Source organism: Palaemon carinicauda, chromosome 11 (genome assembly GCF_036898095.1).
Source record: "Palaemon carinicauda isolate YSFRI2023 chromosome 11, ASM3689809v2, whole genome shotgun sequence".
Classification (NCBI taxonomy): Eukaryota; Metazoa; Arthropoda; class Malacostraca; order Decapoda; family Palaemonidae; genus Palaemon; species Palaemon carinicauda.
This window is the reverse complement of record NC_090735.1, coordinates 33,065,741-33,088,996: the sequence shown is the minus strand read 5'-3', so window position 1 is coordinate 33,088,996 and position 23,256 is coordinate 33,065,741. Positions and strand designations below refer to the sequence as shown.

The 23,256-nt window shown below is 34.9% G+C and overlaps 1 protein-coding gene across 1 annotated transcript in view; it reads right to left on the bottom strand.

The window, feature by feature from the left end:
• Positions 1 to 12,600: 12,600 nt before the first annotated feature.
• The window catches only part of LOC137649230 (probable glutamate receptor), a 259,197-nt gene continuing 248,541 nt past the window's right edge, over positions 12,601 to 23,256 (bottom strand). The window contains exon 12 of the mRNA XM_068382216.1: positions 12,601 to 13,161. The gene's annotated coding sequence lies outside the window, so the exon portion shown is untranslated. The remainder of the gene's footprint in view (positions 13,162 to 23,256) is intronic.

Here is a 23,256-nt window from a genome sequence, read left to right as displayed (position 1 = left end):
GTAAGTACGTACTAAAACTTGATTTTAGACACGACTACACCCTTATTTCCATCCATTTTACGCGCTTACATACGCATACTCGATTAAAGACAATTTTATCTTGGAGTGGGTTAACTTAACATCGTGATAACGTAAAATCTAATTCGTTTTACCAGTCCACTTACCATCAAGGACATTGCCATTTAGTTTAATAAAGGATTTCCTCCATTACACCACTTTACCCCTGCGGATATTGGTTTTCATTTATCAAGGACAACTGATTCCTTAACCACAATATTTAGGCTAGGCTGTAAATTTACCAAAAACAATATAAGTTACAAAGAGTGTATGCAAACTACATTTCAACCACACACACACACGCACACACACACACACACATATATATATATATATATATATATATATATATATATATATATATATATATATATATATATATATATATATATATGTAATAAATGAAATAGTTAATTATTACATGTTTAAAACACATGACGTAATATGTCATTGTGGATGAAGATGCTAGCGTGATATTTGCTGTAGTCATATAAAATCATAAACAGGATGTACTTTGCAGCCTCGGCAATGTAACATTTTTTTGAACGTCAACACAAAGGCATAGCGTGTGAAAGATTGTGTCGTCACCGGATGCAAGTGTCTTCCGAGAAAGAATGTAAAGTTTCCATATTGTGTTTAAATGCTAAGACAACTAAGCATACGATATCTGTGATATCGATAATTTAAGCAGTTCATATCTATACTTCACCTAAATTGGTCATTCGACCAAACCAGCTCCACTCCTGTGATGGAGATGTTTAACACTGTTGTTTTTAGAGAATAAATACTTTTTAAAGTTACTAAGATGAACTTCATTTTCAAGACTTACCATCTTAAACAACACATACTCAATGTGTGCTTATAAAAGTAGCACACTAATAAATGGTGGCAGCGGTTGAACTCTAAGAATTAGAGGAAGATCTTCAAGAAATCAAAAATAAAGCTGTAAAAACCAGAGAAAGATCTTCAAGAAATCAACGTTAGTGAATCTACAATTTTGACTAAGTAACATAGTCCATCGAAATTTACAACATTTAATGAATGTTATACATACAAACTGATGAACTGGATCTTCAATCAACATCCTAGGAAACCCAAGGACTGACGTTCAACGCTTACAAAACATATCCAGAAAGCACTACATTCAATGGAAACTCGAACGATACATCGCTAACAAACATCAAGAGAGAGAGAGGATGTGACGACATCACACAGAACCATATATAAGCTAAGTACAATTTTTCAAATTCATTCCAGTTTGGGCAGTGAAGTGTAGTTATCACGAGTCGTTAGTCGATTATTACTGGGGTGAGTGGTTTGCTAATCTTTTATATTCTTTTCATTAAAGGAAACTGTGTTCAACTCCGAATTCTCATCTAGAATTTTTTCTCTCTTTGTGCTAATTCCTTTTTCTTTCAGAAATTTACAGGAAATATCTTTGTGTTCGGTTTTCTTTCAGAAATTCTCGGGAAATGTCTTGGGATTAGTAACATTGTTTTGGGGAATTTTATTATAATCTTTGTCAGTGGGTACTTATGCGTTTACGCAGTGGACGTCTGTATTCATATAGATATTTTGATAGAATTGCAAGGGGTCGAAGAGATAGGAAAAGAAATACAGCAGTCATGACGCCCCCTGTGAGCCCCACCCCTGGACCTAGTGGCGTAGGACAGACTAATCCTCTCCCAATTGTAACGCTTGTAAATGCCAGGTCTGCAATCCTTCCTTTTCAGGGTCGAGTCAATGGGTTCTTGCCTCAAAATGTGGAGTCATGGATTTCATCCGTCGATGCCCATTTAAATGCCAAACAAATCGTAAACCCTTTTGTACAATTACAAGAAGCTAAAAGTTTTATAGATTTTTCTAAGCGGGATGCGAGTGCGTATTTAAGAGGTGTTTCATTTCAAGAAGCCGTTACCTGGGATGATTTCAAAGTTAGGTTACGCGCGGTCTATGGGGGTGAAAAAGCCTAGGATGTAGTATTAACATTAAGAAATACACTTAATCAAGCCACTATGAATCGGCTTAATGTTATTGAGAGAGCAGCTCTCATAGCTGATAGGCTTAATGAATATCAGGATATTTTAGGTAATTCCACTTGGGTTACTAGAGATAACATCTCCGTGAAAGATTTTTTACGATTAATGTATTTAACTTGCATGACACTTATGTTGCCTGAAGCTTTAGTGCGGTGTTATGATAAAAAGTTAACGCCTGCAAGTACGGAATTGGATGTATATAAACAGATAAAAAAACACATGTCTTAGTGTCCAGATCTCGATCCCGTGTTAACTCAAGTTTTTGCAAAGAATGAAACAAAGCCACAAACAGTGAACGTAGTTAATAATAGTCAAGTAGCGGGAATGACGTGTTATAATTGCAAACGTCAAGGTCACTTAAGCGCGGACTGCAGAACGAAATTCTGCTCGATACCTAATAGTTCGACTCATTCATACAATCAGTGTTACTTGCGTAAGACACAACAGAATCCCAGAAATACACAGTCAATTACACAGTCAGTTCCATATGGAAATAAAAAGAAAAATCCTCATTTTAACATAAAGAAGTAACAACCAAATGTCAATGCAGTTCAGAGTCCGAAGCAAACAAACACTTCTTCGAATATCGCTGAGCCTGGGTCGTCAAACCAGACCTCGCAAGGTCAGACTAATTTTCAGAATGTGCAGAGCAAAGCAAATACCACATAGTTAACTCGAGAGGGGAAGAGAGTGATGCTGGGTCAAGGTCATTCATGTCAACATCAATAGTATTGAATAATCAATATAATGTTTTATCAGATAATTGTGAGGCAATAGATTTTCTTATGAAACACACGGCCGAATTAAGTAAAACAGTGCATGATCCCGTAGATTTGCAACGAATTCATACAATAATAAGCCAAAATGAGTTACGACCAACCTTATATGCTGTAAATTTAGAACACAAATCCTTTACGTTATTTTTTGACTCTGGTAGTCCACGTAATATCATGGATTTGAAGACACATCATTTGTTGTTTTCGAACTTTCCGATTGAAAAATCCGGAGTTAGACTCTCGGGCATAGGAAATAATGAATTAAATGTCATAGGCATAACTCATGTTCAATTCAAAGTCAGTAAACGCATGTTTGCCGATACATTTGTTGTTGTACAAAACATTGATATGTATCGAGCTGTAATTATAGGATACCCATCTATGGGAAATCAAAACATTATCTTAGCCCCTGCCAAGCACGGCGTGTATATCAAAGGGAAATTCTATAAGTCTTCTAATACCTTAAAATCAGTTTTGGATAAAAAGGAGACGACAAATGTAACCGTAACGTACGTTGAAGAACCAATAACTTGTCTCACTAATAAAGAAATAATATACGCGACCCAGCAGAATTCTCGTTCACCCGTAATATCATCTTGCACGCAATCTATCGAGCCAAACGTACCTTTGAATTTAATAATGCAAATAAAGAAAACATTACCGGGATCTGAAATATTAATCCTTTCCGACACTTTGAAAACTAACCGATTGTCTGTCACACAAGCTATTTATACAGTAGGCTCACATCAACAATGTAACATTGAAGTCTGTAATCATTTAAATAACACTTCAGTAATTCACAAAAATCAACATATCTTGGATGTAGAAGTTTATAAACATCGTATTCTTACCGTTGCTGAAATCAATCGCTCTCAATCAGTTGCGGATGAATCCCTTTTGCAATCTATCAAAATTAAATCAATAAAGACATTCAAGACGAAGAAATTCAGCAGAAAATTTTTGGACTTTTAACTAAATATCATGATGTTTTTTCCACTACGGATGGATCCTTAGGAAAAACAGATGGGATCGAGCATCAAATAAGGTTAAAGGACAAGCAGAAAATTATCTATGTACCCTCGTACAGACTCCCTATGAAATTCCAGATTGAAATAACTGATGAAGTAGGTAAAATGCTAGAAGAAGGAGTCATTAGGAAATCAGACAGCCCTTATAATTTTCCTTTAATAGTTGTACCGAAAAAAGATCGAACATGGCGTATCTGCGTCGACTTCCGTCGTCTAAACGAGGAGACGATCCCTGATCGATTCCCAGTGCCATGTACTGGCGATATTTTGTCTTTGTTAGGTCAGAATAAATATTTTACCAGTTTGGACTTACTTAAAGGCTTTCACCAGATATCGTTAGAAGAAGATAGTATCCCATACACAGCCTTCAGCACAGCCAGGGGACATTATGAATTTTTATGGATGCCTTTTGGTTTACGTTGTGCTCCTATAATATTTACAAGAATGATTAACATAGTGTTTGGAGACTTGTTAGGGGATATATTGCATGCCTATATGGATGATCTTGTAATCTTTTCCAACACCTTAGAAGAACATCTACGTAAGTTAGAACTAGTACTACAGAGATTAAGACAACATAACTTAAGGGTAAAGATTAGTAAGTGTGAATTTTTCAAAACAGAATTAATATATTTGGGTTTCATGGTGTCAAGCCAAGGTCTTAAAGTAGTCCATGATAAGGTGTCGGCTATACGTAATTTTCCCATACCTTCTAATGTCAAGGGAATATAGCAATTTCTGGGTTGTAGTGGATATTACAGGCATTTTATACGCAATTATTCAATAATAGCCGCTCCTTTAACTGATCTTACGAAGAAGGGCGTAGATTTCATATGGTCCGAGCATCATCAACAGGCGTTTAATACCTTGAAAGATGAACTGTGTAGTTCTCCTATCTTAAAATTTCCTGACTTCGGTAAGGAATTCTTCATTGCAACAGACGCCTCAGACTTAGGAGTAGGAGGGGTATTGCTTCAGCAATATGATAAATAATTTTTCCCGATAGCTTTCTATTCTCGAAAATTGAGAAATTCCGAAAGTAAGTATGCAGTAATAGACAAGGAAGGGCTAGCTATTGTTAATTCACTAGTGCATTTTAAGTTCATAATTTACGGTTATCCCGTTAAGGTTCTTACTGACCATAAACCAGTAACCGAGTTCTTTTAAGGCTTCAACCACAGCCCTAAACGAACTCGGTGGCATTTGATCATTCAAGATTTTGGCGCAAGAATCGGGTATTTACCTGGGAAAGCAAATATCATTGCGGATGCATTATCACGCAACCCCGTGTCATCTTGTATGGAGCCTTTAGCTGAATTAATAGATATATCACCATCCATGCCTATTGTTAAAACGATATCTGAACAAGAAGATTTAGGCTGGAGTGCTGAATTATTACAGGCTGAGCAAAGAAAAGATCAGAAAATAGAAACAATTATAAATGCTTTGAAAGGCAATCATAAGGAAAAGGGATATATAAAGTATAAGCAGCAGAATTATATAATCAAAGATGATATTCTGTTTAGGACTGTGACAAAGAAAACTCGCAATACACCACATGTAACTAACGACCAGGTAGTAGTACCAATCTCACTTATTTCCACTGTCCTGAATTGGTTGCATTCAAATCCATTACATGGACACCCGGGGTTCTCATTAATGTCACAGAAAGCCAAATCATTGTTTTATTGGCATACGATGCTTACAGATATAAAAAGACACATAGCCAATTGTCGCACATGTCAGGAAAACAAAGGGCATACGAAAACACCTGTCAGCCTAGGGGCTTATCCCGTGCCCAATCAACCCTTTGAAAGAATACATTTAGATTTGTTAACAGGATTTTACGAGTCAGACAGAGGAAATAAGCACCTCTTAGTAATTATAGATGCTTTAACTCGATATACAGAACTAATAGCGCTTAAAACTAAAACTGCGATTGAATGCGCTAGGAAGTTTTACGAGTGTTACATTTGTAAACATGGAATTCCACACATGATAATCTCAGACTCGGGTGGTGAATTTAATAATCACTTTCTTACCTCATTGTGTGAATTCCTTAGCATAAAGAAAATAAATACCATGATATATCACCCAGAGTCGAATGGGCTAGTGGAAAGAGCAAATAGAAAAGTTTTAAATATATTAAGAGTAACACTAGGGGGATCAGACCCCAACTGGGATATTGCAATACCGGCGGCACTGAGTACTCTGAATCATTCATATCATATATCAATTAAAATGTCACCGCATGAAGCATTGTATGGTACCCCAGTTAGAACGCCTTTCCATGTATTAACGCCTACAACTAATCTATCAAATCCTTTAAAAGATTGTATAAATGCAAGCAAAAGTCTATATGATATCCTTCGAAAGAATTTAGAAGAATCACAAATCATAATGAAAAAGAATCATGATAAAATAGCGAAGCCAACTAAAACATATACCGTGGGTGATAACGTGTATATACAGATCAATGTGTGTAAAGGACTCAATTATAAACTAACACCTAAGTTTGAAGGCCCATTTAACATTTTGGAAACATTAACGGCCAATAGGTTTAGAGTTCAAAACGTATCCCAACCCACGGATGAGAGAATAGTACCATTGGCTCACATAAGAAATTAAAAAAAAAGAAAAAAAAGAAAAAGAGAGGGAAAGAAATGAGGGAAATTTTTTTTTTTATGTGATTAAAAGTTTTCTTCTTAGTACAGGAGTAATTACATATATTTTTCTCGTTACAGGTTTCCAAGATGAATTTTTTGTTGTTGGGAGTGATATTGTTCGCTCAGACATTTTTCTCATGTGGGATGAGCTCTAAAACTAAAAGTATAGATTTTAAATATGGCACTATTGTTGAAAGACAAGAAGACATTTTTATTACATCGAGCAACGTAGTTGTAGAAGTGAATATGCAAGCAATTTTTCTTCCAGAGAATGATGTCACTAGCTTAAAAACCGCCATATCAATGTTTTCTGTCTCATTGGATGAGTTGCATAGAAGACATTTTCATTTGACTACAGAGAGTTTGCTTGGATCGACATTAAAAGTTGCAGAGATGCTATCTGATGACTTGAAAAATAAGACTTACGAGACAGAATCTTTGGCTTATGACCTTTTGATGTGGACTGTAGGACACGAACATAAAGAAAGACGAAATCCGTTTTTTTATGCTGCATTAAACATCTTTGGGTCTATTGCAAGTTTAGGTTTAGAAATTTCCAATCGTCTTAAGATTAGTAATCAAAATAAGAATATTGAGTTCTTGACTCATGAAGATGAATTGATTATGTCAGAACTAAGGAATCAGTTAGCTTCAATCAATCAAATTATGGATTTAGTAAATGAACATTCGAGTAATATCATTCAGATTATGGAAGTACAGGATTTGTTGGCAATGTTAACGTATTATGATTCAAAGATAGATCACATACATAACAGAATTGCACATTTCATTGAGAAATCCAAGGATTATGTAGAAGCTATCACGTTAGCAACTAAAGGTGTACTGTCGCCCCATTTGTTGCCTATAAATTACTTAAAGTTAGTTCTGGAGAACGGAAGGGATAAACTACGCTATGTTCCTTTGTTAAGCGAACGTAGGATAGAATTTTATTACAGCCTAATTACAGTAAGCGTTGAAAATAACAAAATTAGGATTACAATTCCCTTTAATTCTTCTGATGCCTGGCAATCTTACAGGATATCACCATTTCCGACTTTCATGACGAATCACTCAAATCCAGTAATATCCAGTTTGACAGGACATGTATTGATTTCCCCAGACAAGGAAACATATACGGTCATTAAAGACTTAAATCAATTAACTCACTGTTCAGACGCAATGGATAGAAAAATATGTACAGCTGACTCATTTGAATTCCATAAAAACTTAATGGATTCATGCGAGTTAGGTATAGTGCTAGACGGTGTTCTCTCCCATACAAGTGAAAATTGTCTGGATAAGCTTTATCCCTTTGACAATAATGAGTTCAATTGCAGACTGAACAATGGCTCGTGGATACAATACGACAAGGACGGCTTCAATGTATCATGCCTGGACGGATCCACGTCATTTGCACACATCTTTGTTGCAGCAGATGGTTGTATCGGGACTTCCCCTAATTCCATGGTGACCGGACTAAGGACACTCATCAGAGAACGAGCCTACTTCGTGAACTTCCCGTGGACGTCTACAATGCCAGCACTACCTCTCCCGTACAACAAACAGGTTGCCAAGCGGTTGATGAAATTGACCGAGATGGACCACCTGTCACCGTCTTATAAGGAATTTTTTCACCCCATACTACTAGCAGGATTAAACGTTACGGTGATGATATTTATCGCTGTGAACATCCTTGTTTGGCGTAGGTTACGGAACAGTTGGAAGCTAAAACAGAATGTTTCGCCATGTCCAGACAAAACTCCTTATTTAATTCAGTTTAAAGCCGTTTGAAGTGGCCACATCATTCGCTAAAGGAGTAAAATGCTGGAAATTGTGTTTGTACGAAAAGCTGTTAGTACGCTAGTAATATGTAATTGAAGAAATTATCTACATTGCATTGTTAAAAATACATTAAAAAAAAAACATTTAAAAAAATTTAAATCATTTTTTCTCTCAGCATCTAATAAAATATATAAGCCGGGATGTTAAAAGAAAAGAGAAAAAAAATAAAAATAACAGAATCTATGGGCATCTAATAAAATATATCAGCCCTATATATATATATATATATATATATATATATATATATATATATATATATATATATATATATATATATATATATATATATATATATATATATATATATATATATATATATATATATATATATATATATATATATATATATATATATATATATATATATATATATATATATATATATATGTACGAGACCATGGTACGTGTACGTACCAGGAATTCATGTTTGTGCACTAAAATTGAATCTTTACCAAGGTAACAAATATTTTTATTAGTTACCGTATTGTGTTAATCTATGTTTCTGACAAAGGTAACAATTATTCTTTAACAAGTTACCGAATCATATGTATATCAGTATTTTTTTTTGGTACCATATAATCATTTGCTATCAATGTACCATATATATGATCAGTATTTATCATGCATTTTTTTTCTTTGCTTTGGTAATATCTTTTCATATGCATTAGTGTTATTATTTTTTTGATGTGCCTATTTGGACATTCGTCCTCATTTGCTTATGGCTAAAGTTAAACAAAGAATAATACATATATCCAGTCACACCTAGTAAACATATTTTGGCTTGTTAATTTTTTTTTTGAAAAATTTGAGATAGCTGGCCGAGCTAATGTAATAAATTAAATAGTTAATTATTACATGTTTAAAACACATGACGTTATATGTCATTGTGGATGAAGATGCTAGCGTGAGATTTGCTGTAGTCATATAAAATCATAAACAGGATGTACTTTGCAGCCTCAGCAATGTAATATTTTTCTGAACGTCAACACAAATGCATAGCGTGTGAAAGATTGTGTCGTCACCGGATGCAGGTGTCTTCCGAGAAAGAATGTAAAGTTTCCATATTGTGTTTAAATGCTAAGACAACTAAGCATACGATATCTATGATATCGATAATTTAAGCAGTTCATATCTATACTTCACCTGAATTGGTCATCCGACCAAACCAGCTCCACTCCTGTGATGGAGATATTTAACACTGTTGTTTTTAGAGAATAAGTCCTTTTTACAGTTACCAAGATGAACTTCATTTTCAAGACTTAACATCTTAAACAACACATACTCAATGTGTGCTTATAAAAGTAGCACACTAATATATATATATATATATATATATATATATATATATATATATATATATATATATATATATATATATATATATATATATATATATATATATATATATATATAATTTATTCAGCAAGATCTGAATCTTATCACACTAAACACCAATGTATGTTATCTAAAATTTAACTTGAATAACTCAACAATATTTACACCAAATAGCACCTCAGTTGAATCAATTTGGTCGCTATAAAAGCCGAGTTACACCAGGCAAGTCTTGGGATTATTGTAAAGAACTAAATTTACTAATTTTATGTTTTTGACACACGACACATTCACTTGCATATTTAGTAACATCAGATCGCAATGAAGGCCCATAGAATAGGTTTTCAATAACATCAATTGTTTTACGTATAACTATGTGACCTGAAACTTGTTCATAACCAAAGCTCAAAGGTACATTTATTTTTTAAATGCTTAGAATGTACTAATCTCAACTGAGTTGGGTTATCAATTATATCTTCACCGAGATATGACAATCCTTCATACATTAGTAATTGATAAATCAAAGTTATAGGAGACCTCTTACATGGTAACTCATCACCCTCTCGAAATATTAATAGTTCAGTCAACCTTGATTTTTCTAACTGCTTCATTTTGAATTCATCCTTACTCAGAGTAAGAAAATCATCCTTACACTGATGAAAGACTGCCCTGACTGGTCTATTTACTTGATCTGCCACATGATTATATTTATCCGGCCTATATATTACCTTTAAACGGCAATTCTGTATCTCAGTTACCCATAGCCTTATTCTAGGTGACTTGGTCTTTCTCTTGAACACAGATACCAAAGCTGATGATCTGCGTGAATCGTAAATGGAAAACCCCCAAAGAAAATGAAGGAACCTTTGACATGCTGAGTAAGTAGCAAGTGCTTCTGTCAGGGGTACTTTAGTGCTACTCATGTAGCTTAAATTTCTTAGACAAATATTCAATAGGTTTCAATTAATCATCTTGTCTCTGCATAAAAATATCACTTACATAATCTAAACTAACACCAGTGATAAATTCAAAGGGTTACGTCATCTAAATCATTAATAGTACTGGAACAGTGATTAATGCTTCTTTTGTCTGTTTCAAAGCTGGACTGACAATCTATAGCCAACAAAGAGTGCTCTCTTTACAGAGATTAGTCAAGGGAAAACCAATTTTAGCATTATTTGTGTTTTCTGTAAAACATACATATTCTTAGAAATCTCATAGTTTGCTTGACATTAGTAGGTGGTTTCATTCCTTTGATTGCACTGATATTTTATAGACATGGTATACAACCATCCTTGGAAATTATATGAACTAAAAACTTTATTTGCCTTTAAATATCAAGCATTATTTAGATTTAACTTCACTCCTCTTTCACGGAAAAGTTTTAACAGTTGCTCTAAACTTTTCAACAACATTGGAAAACTGGGAGCAGAAATATTATCATCTAAGTATTTTCTAACCCATGCCTTCTTGATAAGAGCAGCTAAGATATTTGACACGATACGTAGAAATATAACTGGACTGCAATGTAATGCAAAAGGAAGGTGCTTATATCTATACAGAGGAACTCCATCACTAAAAGTGGTTAAATCTCTATTCTCTCTACCAAATTCCACTCAACGATGTGCATCTTTCATAATCTAACGAAGCAAAATAATTGATGGTTTCCTGCTGCTGTTTCAACCATTTCCTCTACCATAGGTAAAGGGTGAATATCAACCTAGTGGTGGCATTTGACTTTACCTTAATCGAGGCACATTCTTTGAGTGCAATCAGGTTTTATATCAAGAACTATTGGGCTTAGTGATGCAGCAATTGAAGGGTATATAATTCCTCTGTCTTCCCTATTATTCAACATAGTGGAAATAATGGTATTATTATATGGGAGACCTAGCTAGCTGTTGATCACTTTTGGCAATATTAGCTTGTAAATCTTTAAAAATTCCAAATTCTCGTTCTTCATGAATGAACATAGAGTGATCTGCATCCAACATAGTGCTTAATTCTTTGTGGCAATTAGCAGTAAAGTAGAAATCATCCGTCTTAGAAAACATATAACAAATATTTAGGCCTTTCGTCTCTGGTATTTCTCGACTTGATTTCAACATATCTTGGAGGAAATAAATTATCCCGAAACCTAGTTTTCCTGCACTTTGGAACTGGATGACCAGTATCCTATAACACCGTAATAAAGTCCACACTTTCACTGTTATCCTGGTTTTAGCATTATTGACCAGTAACACGAAACATTTCCTACGCATCATTAACATTAAGGCACAGTGGAAACTGAGTTTGACACTCCTTTATTTTCAGTACTATTCCAGCAATGTATTAGAAGGTTCATCAATAGGTAACGGGCTATTAACTGTGTTACTGTCCTGAAATGGATTATTAGGCATTACCGTCTTTGTATTATTTGATAAATTATACGTCAGTAGTGAACCTGAGGTATTATGTGGTGTTATTGTTATGTCTGCTCTGTCTACTGTAATTGATGGGTTAATGTCAGACATGTCAGCTTGATTAGAATTAAATGGTATGGAAGTGACATGTGCAGAATTTGACAAACTAGAGATTTCCCTTTTCATGTCAATAAACTGATCACCCAATTGTTGCATTTGACAGTTCTGTCTATTCATAGCAGCCAACAAATTATAAAAGGAGCCTCCCGTCTGTACTTAACCCTCCATTTTGCAGTTCATGTTCTACAAGGAACACTGGTAAAAAAAAAAAAAAATCAACAAAAGCTAGAATACAATAGGCTAATAGTACAGTACCTTTGGCTTCGGTGACATAGGTTAGGCTACCAAATACAATAGGCTAATAGTACAGTACCTTTGACTACAGTGACATAGGTTAGGCTACCATAGCTGAAAATAAAGCAGACCTAATGGCTTTGAAGCTACTTTAGGAAGTAGGGATGGATATATCAATCTTTAACAGATAAATACATTCTACACTGCCCTCACATTTTATACTTTTTTTTTTTTTACTGATATGTCACTTGTCCTGATTTTCATTTGGAGGCTACCATTCACTTCAGGGCAATTACCTAACTCAAGACTAGCCTATACATAACAAATTAAACCTTGGCATAGGCTAATACATGTGAGTCCCACAGGCCTAGGTTAATATTCTAGGCCTAGTCTTGTCTGAAACCTGGTACTTTAAATCGGAAACGGACGAATCTCCATCTAACAATTGATGTTGAGGGAAAAGCCACTTCCCACAGTTTATTTTATTTCCTTAGTTCGTAAATAGTAAGTACAAACACTTCGAGGGTAACTTGGTCGTGGAGGATTCTTCCATAATTCGTATGTATATTTCACGAACTGGTATGCATACATTGCTAAACTGGTACTATACTACTAGACTGGTAAGTGTACGCCTAACCTGGTAGGTGCACGCCAAGACTGGTACCCTGTAATACAAAAATTTCATTTAGGACAGCAATCTTGTGACAAACAACAGGCAGTTCTAAGCCTAAACCAGGGATGGGGAACCTTTTTTCAGATGAAGGACATTTACAATTCTTCATTGCTCATTAAGGCTGCATATATTTTTTTGGGTTATTTTATCCTGAAAGTAATTTATTACTAATCTAATGAAAGAGTGAGAGGTTTTTGAAATTTGAAAGCAATACATTTTCAAATATTCCATTGAAGTATTTTTGATACAAGTATCAGGAGATGAATGACATTGAAAATCAAATTTTCCAATATCTTATTTAAGTTTGTGAGTAGTTTTCAAACTAAGTGAATTGATAATATGGAAAGCATGCCATTTTTAAATGAATTTAATTAAGTAAGTAGGTTTTTTGTATTCAAGTGATAAATAAATTAATACTAGTCTTATAGTAAAGATAGCTTATAAACATCAAGAATATAAAATTTTCAAATATTTGATGTAGGCAAGTAGGTACTTTTTATACACTCACATTTCATAAAAAAATTAAACATCACTGTAAAAAACTTGCATCTGTTCAAAACACAGTGTTAGTAGTTTTCATTGAAAGAATCAATTATTTGCTTCCTTGAGATCATAGCTGGAGCCCCATTAGTGTATACACTTATCATATAAGGAAGTAAAATTTAGGCCTTCTTTGTGACATTACTCTTTGAAGTTGTTAAAATGTCTGTTCCCTTTGTACATCCATTAAGGTTGCTTAAGGCAAGCTATTATTCATACAATTAAAAATCATCAGTTAAGGCCCGAATAAAATAATAATTTTACGCCAAATCTTTGGAATTTGTAGATTCATCCAAAATTGACTCGGATCATAGTGAGGAGATAGACAAAACAGGTCCGCTTCATATATCATACGTTAAATCACTCACTCACTTATTGCAATTAGTAGTTTGTTGCGGCTGACAAGGAAATGCTACTAGTTGCAATAAGTTAGGATTCACTGAATTCAAAGAAAAATTGCTTCCATCCTCTGAGGGGTGCATCACTGAACACATAACTTTCCTTTTGTCTGTGTGTACATATATTGATTTTAAACATATGATATTCAATGTCAAAGCAAAAATAAACTGCACATGCATATATCAAAGGTCGTCAAATGCCGCACTTAATGGTCCATAAGGCGGCATATTCCCATCCCTGGCCTAGGCTATTCTGTACTCATACCAGTAATTCTATACAATAGCTCCGCCACAAATAATTTTGATAATACTTTTTTTTCTGAGGATTTACTTGGTGCTTTATCTAAAGCTGACCTTTTTTTTTGGAGAAGGAACAGTATTTTTACCCTATTCGTTAACCTTTCCAATCTTAGGGGACCACCAGTGGGAAACCAGTGTTTTTGGATGGGGAATGAGTTAAAGAATCCGTTTTAACATACGAATAATGGCACATGTAGAATTAGCAATAAACAAAGCCACCAGCTAACCTAAACAAACCACCTAACGCAATCTAACCTAACCTAACCTAGTAGCTGTAGCCTTACCTAGCAAGCCCACTGCAATCCCCCTTTACACAGCCATATTAAATATAAGGCAGCCTAAAACCCTTTGTGTACCTAATTAGGTTTGAGAGTAAAGGTGATCTGCACCTTTCCGATTCAATGCCCAGTGCACAATAACCTCATGAGTTTGAGCACCAATCATAGTTTTGGGAGAAATTTTTGATTTTATTGTCAACAAATTTATAACTAGATTTAACACCAATATAATTATAGAAAAGTAACAAATTAGATTCTATATTTAAATGAGATTCTCAAACCAAGTTCCCTCAAAATTAGATATGGAAAAACACCTTTTTTAACTTATTGTTTTTTTTCAATACGACATGCGTTCCGTCACACCTTAATGTTTTTTTTCTTAATATTCATTTTGCACTTAAATCCCTGGGTGGGACAAATAGTGTCACTTTCACTTTTGATAACACCGGGGTCTTGGCAGTACTTTATTGTTCTTTTGATGTTACCACAGTAATTCAAAACAAAATCTATTTAATTTAGATAACAATTGAGACAAGAACTTGGGAGAAAATCAACAAAATTGATGTCAAAGTAGATGGTAAATGAGAAACTGCACCAGAAGTTGAAGGTTCACTCGCCTCCATAGCTCTCAAAAGACTGAAAAATTAGTGGTGGAAATTGTGTGAACAGTTTTGAAAAGTGTTCAGTTTCCTAGTTAAACTTTCACCTGATTGGGTATTCAAGTCACGTGATTCTAGTTTTGTTAAAATGCTAGCCCAAAGTAAAATGTGGATAATCATAATTTGTTGAAAACTATGACGTTTGGGGGACGTCTTGCTACATAGAACACAATCGATGATGTAATAATAACATAATCTATGTTTTTAACGTACAAATGAACAAACGAAAGCTCAGTCTGATGAGGAATTTGAGAGAGTTATGAAGTCGAGAGACTTATTTTTTTTTCAGGTGGGTCAAATTTAATTTGGATTTTTAAACCTCTTCTAGACCTAGCGCCACTTAGATTTATACATCAAACGAAACCCTAGCCTTCCATCTTTTTGGAGGAAGTACTTAAATTTGATAACTTGCTGGCGGAGCTATTGTATAGAATTACCCTCATGCCTAACCTAACGATTACACTGTTCAGTTAGCCTGGTTTCACATACATAACATCGATGCCCTTCAACTCAAGAAAAATTTTCATAAAATTATGAATATCCCACATAGCCACATTATGAATATCGCAAATGTTAGCCAAAGGTTGATGGGACAATTGCAACCATATGGAAGCTCAACATGGTGCAACTTATGTAGCATTACTGTAACAGTTCGTGGTAATTCTCAGTTACATCACGATATAAACGCAAATGAACACTATTAAGTGTTATGGCATTATGTACAATATAAGACAAGTGCATACTTTTGACAAGGAAGAAATTAGTCTTGCAAATGGCAGGAATGGGAGTAACATTCTTTTTTCGCACGAATAATCGTACACAACTACATCTTTGTTTACATTTACGCACTTACGTACGAACATTTGATCACAGACAACGTTAACTTTTAATGTCTAACTTAAACATTTGGATGACATAAAAACCGATTCGTTTTAACCAGTCTACTTGTAATCAAGGGTATTGCCATTTAGTTAAATAAAGGGTTTCCGTCATTACGTCATAACGAAGCTCTAACACTTGGCCTATTATCACTAGTTTTTATTTTAGTGCCAAATTAGCTTTAGCGAGGAAGAGCTTACAAATGGGAGGGATACCAAAGGCATTCCCATCGGGATGGTATCTGTCCACTCAAACGTCACAACTGAAACCAAAAAGACAGGTTGATGTTTCCTTTTTGTGCAATTTTCTATGAACTGAAATGGTCTTGTTCTATTGGTTATCAAAAGGCGCTTCAGACGCTTCGACTCGACTATCCTTGTCCGAAAGAAATTATGACTAGGATGAAAATTAAAATTAATTAAATGATATTTAGTATTTTTAAGTATGGCAACTGATTAATGTTCAATTAACCTACAAGCTATATATATATATATATATATATATATATATATATATATATATATATATATATATATATATATATATATATATATATATATATATATATATATATATATATATATATATGATAAATTTTGCACATTTTTACGTGTTTTTCATATTCAAATAAGCCATATATATTTTTGATACATTAATGTCTGGATTCTCTTAACGACCTCGGGATCAGAGCCCCAGGCGAAATCACACAAAGACAAGAGCTTGGCTCCGGCCGGGAATCGAACCCTGGTCGGCAAGCTTGTACAGACAGTGACTAACCCACTTGGCCACGTTGGTTAGTCACTGTCTGTACAAGCTTGCCGACCAGGGTTCGATTCCCGGCCGGAGCCAAGCTCTTGTCTTTGTGTGATTTCGCCTGGGGCTCTGATCCCGAGGTCGTTAAGAGAATCCAGACATTAATGTATCAAAAATATATATGGCTTATTTGAATATATATATATATATATATATATATGTGTGTGTGTGTGTGTGTGTGTGTGTGTGTGTGTATCGCAAGACTGTTGTAAGAAGAATAGAGAGTTAAATGGAAGGGTATAATTTGAAATGAAATTATAAGAGAGATTACTCGAGTGCCATATGTGGATGAGATCATGGAGAGGGGTAGATGATGGTGATGGTTTGGGTATGCTCTTCGCACTCCCTGAGCCCCAGAGAGAGAGATTAGTTCACCAAACGTTTCACTGGGATTCACAAGGCACTAGCAGAGTTGGAAGACCCAAGCCTACATAACTGAGGACTGAAGCGTGAAATAGGAGATGATGAATTGAGAAGCATTGATTTAAAAGCTCAAGTAGAGAAGACTGGTGAAATATAATCGACGCCTTTTGCGATACATCATGATGATTTAGGTATTATATTGGGAGTCTATTACTTTACTATTTAATTTATTTCATTTCAAGAATTTTTTTTTTCAAATCCTATCACACAGGACAACCCTGTGCCTTACATAACCTAAAACATCAATTTACCATATACATTCTTAGATATTTGACTTATTACTTAGCATATTGCGTGTTTTTGTCATATCCACATTATTGAAGCACTTGAAAAAGTCTTCAATTTCTACCTGAATACCTTAATACTGTCTGACTTGAAGTAACTTAAGCACATGAGTAATAATTTGCAGTAACAACAATCGTTAGCAAAAGTAATTTGTGCAGTAGAATATTTACTCACAACAGAAAAGCAACTGGTTGACCAAAGTTACCCCTTCCTACCATTTTCTCTGGAATAGAATCTGCCTGAACTTTGACGACATCTATTGGTAATCTAAAGACACAAGACGACTCTCGGCTCCTTTCTCCTTGGGCGAAAACAGGAGCGAAACTAAAGACTTTGGGTGAGTATTCCATTTATGGGAAGCCACTATTTTTTCCAAAACACTACAGGTATATCTGTTATCATTGAGATAACAGGTCCAGATATTTATTCTTAACTTATAATGCAATATTTCAGCTACCAATATTGTTTGTTGTGATAAAAATACAAGCACAGTCGGATATATTAATGCAAATCTGTACAAGTGCTATGTAATATTATTGTAGAAATTAATTTAGATTTTTCACTTCATTCTCTTTATCAGTTATAACACATTTTATTCACATTTCATGCTTAATTTATACAAACAGTGGATATTCTAACTAGCGATTCTAGGAGTCCTAAATGAAAATGATTGGGACAAATATGACCAAATATAAAAATAGAAAAGTTTTATTTTGGAGGAACCAGCATTACCAAGCCAATCATTAGGACCACCATTCTGAAATACATATTGAAATGAACTAATTTCTCATTTGAATGTGTCATTACTGAAAATATTTTTTATTTTCCTTTTTTGACAACGCTTTTGTGTGGCGAAGCCATGCCTGATATCAAACTACAATAGCTCATACTTTCTCATATTTAGATTGTTATTGTAACTTAATGATGTTACTGATAAAAAACAATGGAAAGGAACATGGATGTGTACTACAGCATATTGTACATAAGACAGCTATCACTATAGCGAGTTAATTAACCTAAAATAAGCGATCATCACTAGCATATTAAAATATGTATGGGTGTGTTTGTATGCAAGAAATATCTGCATAGCATTGTGGGTGTGAAAATCGGAATAATTAAATTATAATAGAAACTTGAAATATGTAATAAAGTATATTAGGATAATACTAAAATATTATAAAATCAAGAAACCAAAAGTGGAAAAATGATTAAACGTTGCATCTACGGGACAATTAAACGATTTTCTAACTACACCAATGTCCCGGAGACGCGCATAAATCATCGTTTCGTTGAGAACTCATTTTTGGTAATGGCGCAAGGCTCTCAAGGATAATTGTTTTGCTCAACCCTCTGATATTATTTGCATGCCATTTATTTCTCCGAAAGGTCGGTCATTTTCGTATTCATGAGAAAATGTAATGAGTAATTTTTCGTGAATATGAATGGATGTGATGATGAGCGAGCTTTAATGGGCTGTTTTATTGATGGTGGTATTCCTCATTATCATATGATATATGATTATAAGATTATCATAATTTCCTATTTTTCTTATTTTTATTATGAAGGATGAGTCCATTATAAAGGCTGAATAAGTTATTATTCTAATCTTCCATTTCACGTAATTCTGTTAAACTTCAAAGTAAACCTTATTTGGTATGAACTCATAATAGATATGGTAACAATGGTGAAAAATGTGTTCTTTTCGAAAGACAATAAGACGTGAATAAAATCTGACAAAAAAAAAAAAAAAAAAAAAAACTGTTTCTGATATCTCAAAGAAAATTTTATTTACTTTAACTTGGATATCAAATTCGTCTGGCTTTAATACTGTTAACAGCTTAGAGACTTCCCTCTGAACAACAGACTTAAAATACTACTTCTTTTGGTGGAGGAGATTGATCCACCAAAGACGCACGCAAAGAGATTGCAGGACACACTTAGAAGAATGCAAAGGTAAAATAAAGCCTACAAGACAAAGGGGCAACAAAAGCATGATGGATACATCACTCTTGCCCCATGATCTCCGGACCCCATCCAGTACAACTTCATATTCCTGCCAACAGCAAGCAAAGCTCTCTGCCCGCCAGAACCACTCACAGCAGCAGCCAAAAATGCAACCAGCAACACCTCAGCCTCCAACATCTACTATACTGAACTCTACTGATGGATCACTTGATAGTGATATTTCTGCAGCAGCAGCAGCTGCAGTCGTTTCTTCATCAGGCTTCAGAGAAAACTGTAGCTATTGGCGAACGCCAAAGCCCTAGAACACTCGGCCAGTCTACATGGAGGAAACACAACAATCCACACAGACTCGAGAGGAGCCACTCTGGCCTCAGCAACAAAGAACCCACTGAAAATGTCTACCTGATCACAGAAATGCAGTATCTAGCCTTTGCTCACCAAAGCAACAACAGGCAAATAAACCTAAATTGTATCCCAAGTCTCACTGAAATCACCGGTAATGACGAGGCCGATCACCTAGCCAAATCTGCCCTAATGTACCAGATAATCAGTATCACATTTCAACCTTCACTGCAAATCATCAAGAATCGAATGACCGCCTTTTGCAACATGCAAAAGATTAGCGAAGTAAGGCGAGCCTTCCTTGATGGATCCAGATCAGCCAAATGGTGAATCGGAGCAACAAACCCAATCCCGTATCCACTTGCAAGAGTAATCTGCCACCAAGTTGCAGTCATTATTTGCAGACTGCGACTGGGATATCTGTGTAACTGGTAAGTCATCATTGATAACGATGAGGACCTAGCAGCAGCATAACAGCGACCTGAAAGACCGTGCAGCAACTGTCAGCAACTAACTGACGAACCTCTGCAACACTACCTATTGAATTGTTAAGAAACAAGCCTACTAAGACAGGATTTGAACCCCAACATTCCTGTACCCCGACAGCAATTGTAAAACACATGATTGCTAATGTTGATACATTCTCAGCCTTTCTCCGCAGCTACCCTCCCACTAGATAACATAATACCAGCATGGTTTAAGTAACCTAACTTAAACCATGCTTACCCTCTCCCACTTGCAATCTCTCTTCTCTCTTTATTGAAGTTTCAGGAATCCACCCCCACCCAAGCCCAACTAAAAATTAAATCTCAAAGCATGTAGACACTAAATAATCAAAATTTGATCTCTTTATTTTTGTTGTAGTATTTTCAGGTACAGGAATGTTTATTCCATCCTTTCTCTACCACTCACTTCGGCTAACCATTTTTTCATTTTCAGCTCTCTCTTACTCAGCTGAAACTTTATACTATCGCTCATCCTAAAAACTTAAGCTCAAGATATTAGGAAATTTTTTACTTCCTCTATACCAATATCTCTAACTAAACCTTTCCCAACTCCTTCCCGAACCCTTTACTCATCGGCACTTACTGCTTTACCACTTTCTCTCCAACTAAACGACGGGAGCCAGTGGCCTCCTTTTTTTGTAAAATGCCTCCTCCTCTCCGTTAACTTCTTCCTTTCCTTTGACCAAAAAGAATCTAGGGCACCTCTAAAGAAAGAAAAGCAAGCTGCTGATCATCGTTGACCAACATCCTATCCCAAACCACCTACAAATGAAAGTTGCAGATTATCCCATAACCAAAGTCACCTATAAACCCCAAAAACAACCAACACCCAGGGGCTGCAAGTGTGCAAGAGCCCGTGCCTGGTCGCAAGGGTCAAGCAATCTACAACAACAACAACAACAACAATAACAGTTTATAGGCCAAGTCTAATTTGAATAATTTGATGCATACTATATTCCCAGTACCATTTGGAACAGTTACACAGATAACATACTATCCATAACCACCTCCATATCGGGGGAGTGTCATCAGTGCACCTCAGGCAGTACACCGTAGGCATTACTTAAGGTGCTTGCAACTTTACTTCAGGCCATAGATGCCCTTTCTTTGTTTCCTACTTTATACCCCAGTTCTTGCTCTTTTCTTTCATATTGCTATCTAGATTCTTAACTTTTCCTTCAAAGTGCAACTGCACAGTACAGAGTATTCCTCAGCAACACTTGGCTGCTGAATGGCCTCTCAAGCCCCAACGCTGGGATATGTAGCGCAAATTCATTAATCCATCCTAATCACATTATTCATGTTGTACGAATATATGGATAGCATATGGCATCTCTGTAATTATTGCCAAGTCCAAATAATAGCATATGCTTTATTCAGATTTGTGGATTGATTATTTGGAGTTAAAGAAAATACCTTTATTTTTTGAGGTACATTCTTTAAAAAAATGTTATTTATGACTTAACTGATAATAGACTGATATATGGAATTCGAAAAATTAATTTTGATTGTACATATTCCAAATGAGCTGTTTGTGTATTTAACCAGTCAAAAGGATCTATAATTGCCATCTAATAATTTCTTTCAACAGAATTTGAAAATAGGTGAACCAGTGCCATTTAAGAATCAATATCAATTTCAGAACTGTCAATTACTGCAATTCTGTTTTGTTCTTGAATTTCCAAACTAGACTAAATTTATAAAATAGGAAATTATTCCCATTCCTAAGATACGAATTCCAAAAATTAAACTTTCTTTTCAAATATTAGTACTCGATTCTCTTGAGAGTTTAAACAACTGGTCTAGAGAATAAAACAAAAACTAATCTTAGTATTTAATTATATATCCCGGTGATAAGGAAACCGACCACGAAGGAACACGCTTTTCAAGAAAATGAGACTAAATGTGAACCTTTTTGAGGGACTTTGAGACACAAAGAAAATCTTTGGGCGTTTTGATTTCATTATGATGTGAAAAATGTGAGCACTGATATCTTGGACTTATCCTGCGGAGGAAATTGATGGTCCCAATTCAGTAGAAATTTATGGCAATTTTACTGAGACAAAATCACATAATATCTGGTCTAATGTTGTTTCTGTCCGTTGGGTACATCGTGATAAGGGAGAATATATAAACCGCTTTTTATTCGCGAATTATGGCATGATAACACACTTTCCCTCCGAATGGACTTGAAATATATGATATATAAAGTGACAGATGGACAATAGGCGTAATATTTACGCTTTTGTATGAATTTAAGGAAAAAAAATAACGTGATAATTTCTTATCAGACATCGATTACCATGAGAGAAAACAAAAATGGTCGTTATTGACATATCTTTGTGACGAAGTATTAATGCTAATAAATGCTCGTGAAGAACTTATCAAGTCCGTCATTTCTTTGGATAATTTGAAATAAATAGTCATTATCATAAAATATCTTATTAAAAAGAAAAACTAGAAAAACTGCTAATTATCGCAAATATAAGTAGCCAATGTTATTTTGGATAATCCAGAACATGAAGTATATTCTACAAGATTGCATTATAAGATAAGTTGATAGGTTAATGTGAACCTTCCCACTCCCGCAGGTAAAGTACCCACGTGCAAAGGGACAGCAGAATACTTAAAGAAACAAGGCGATGATAGTGACTTGCTCTCCACCCAAGTAAAGGGGAACCTTATTTTCTGAAAGTTCT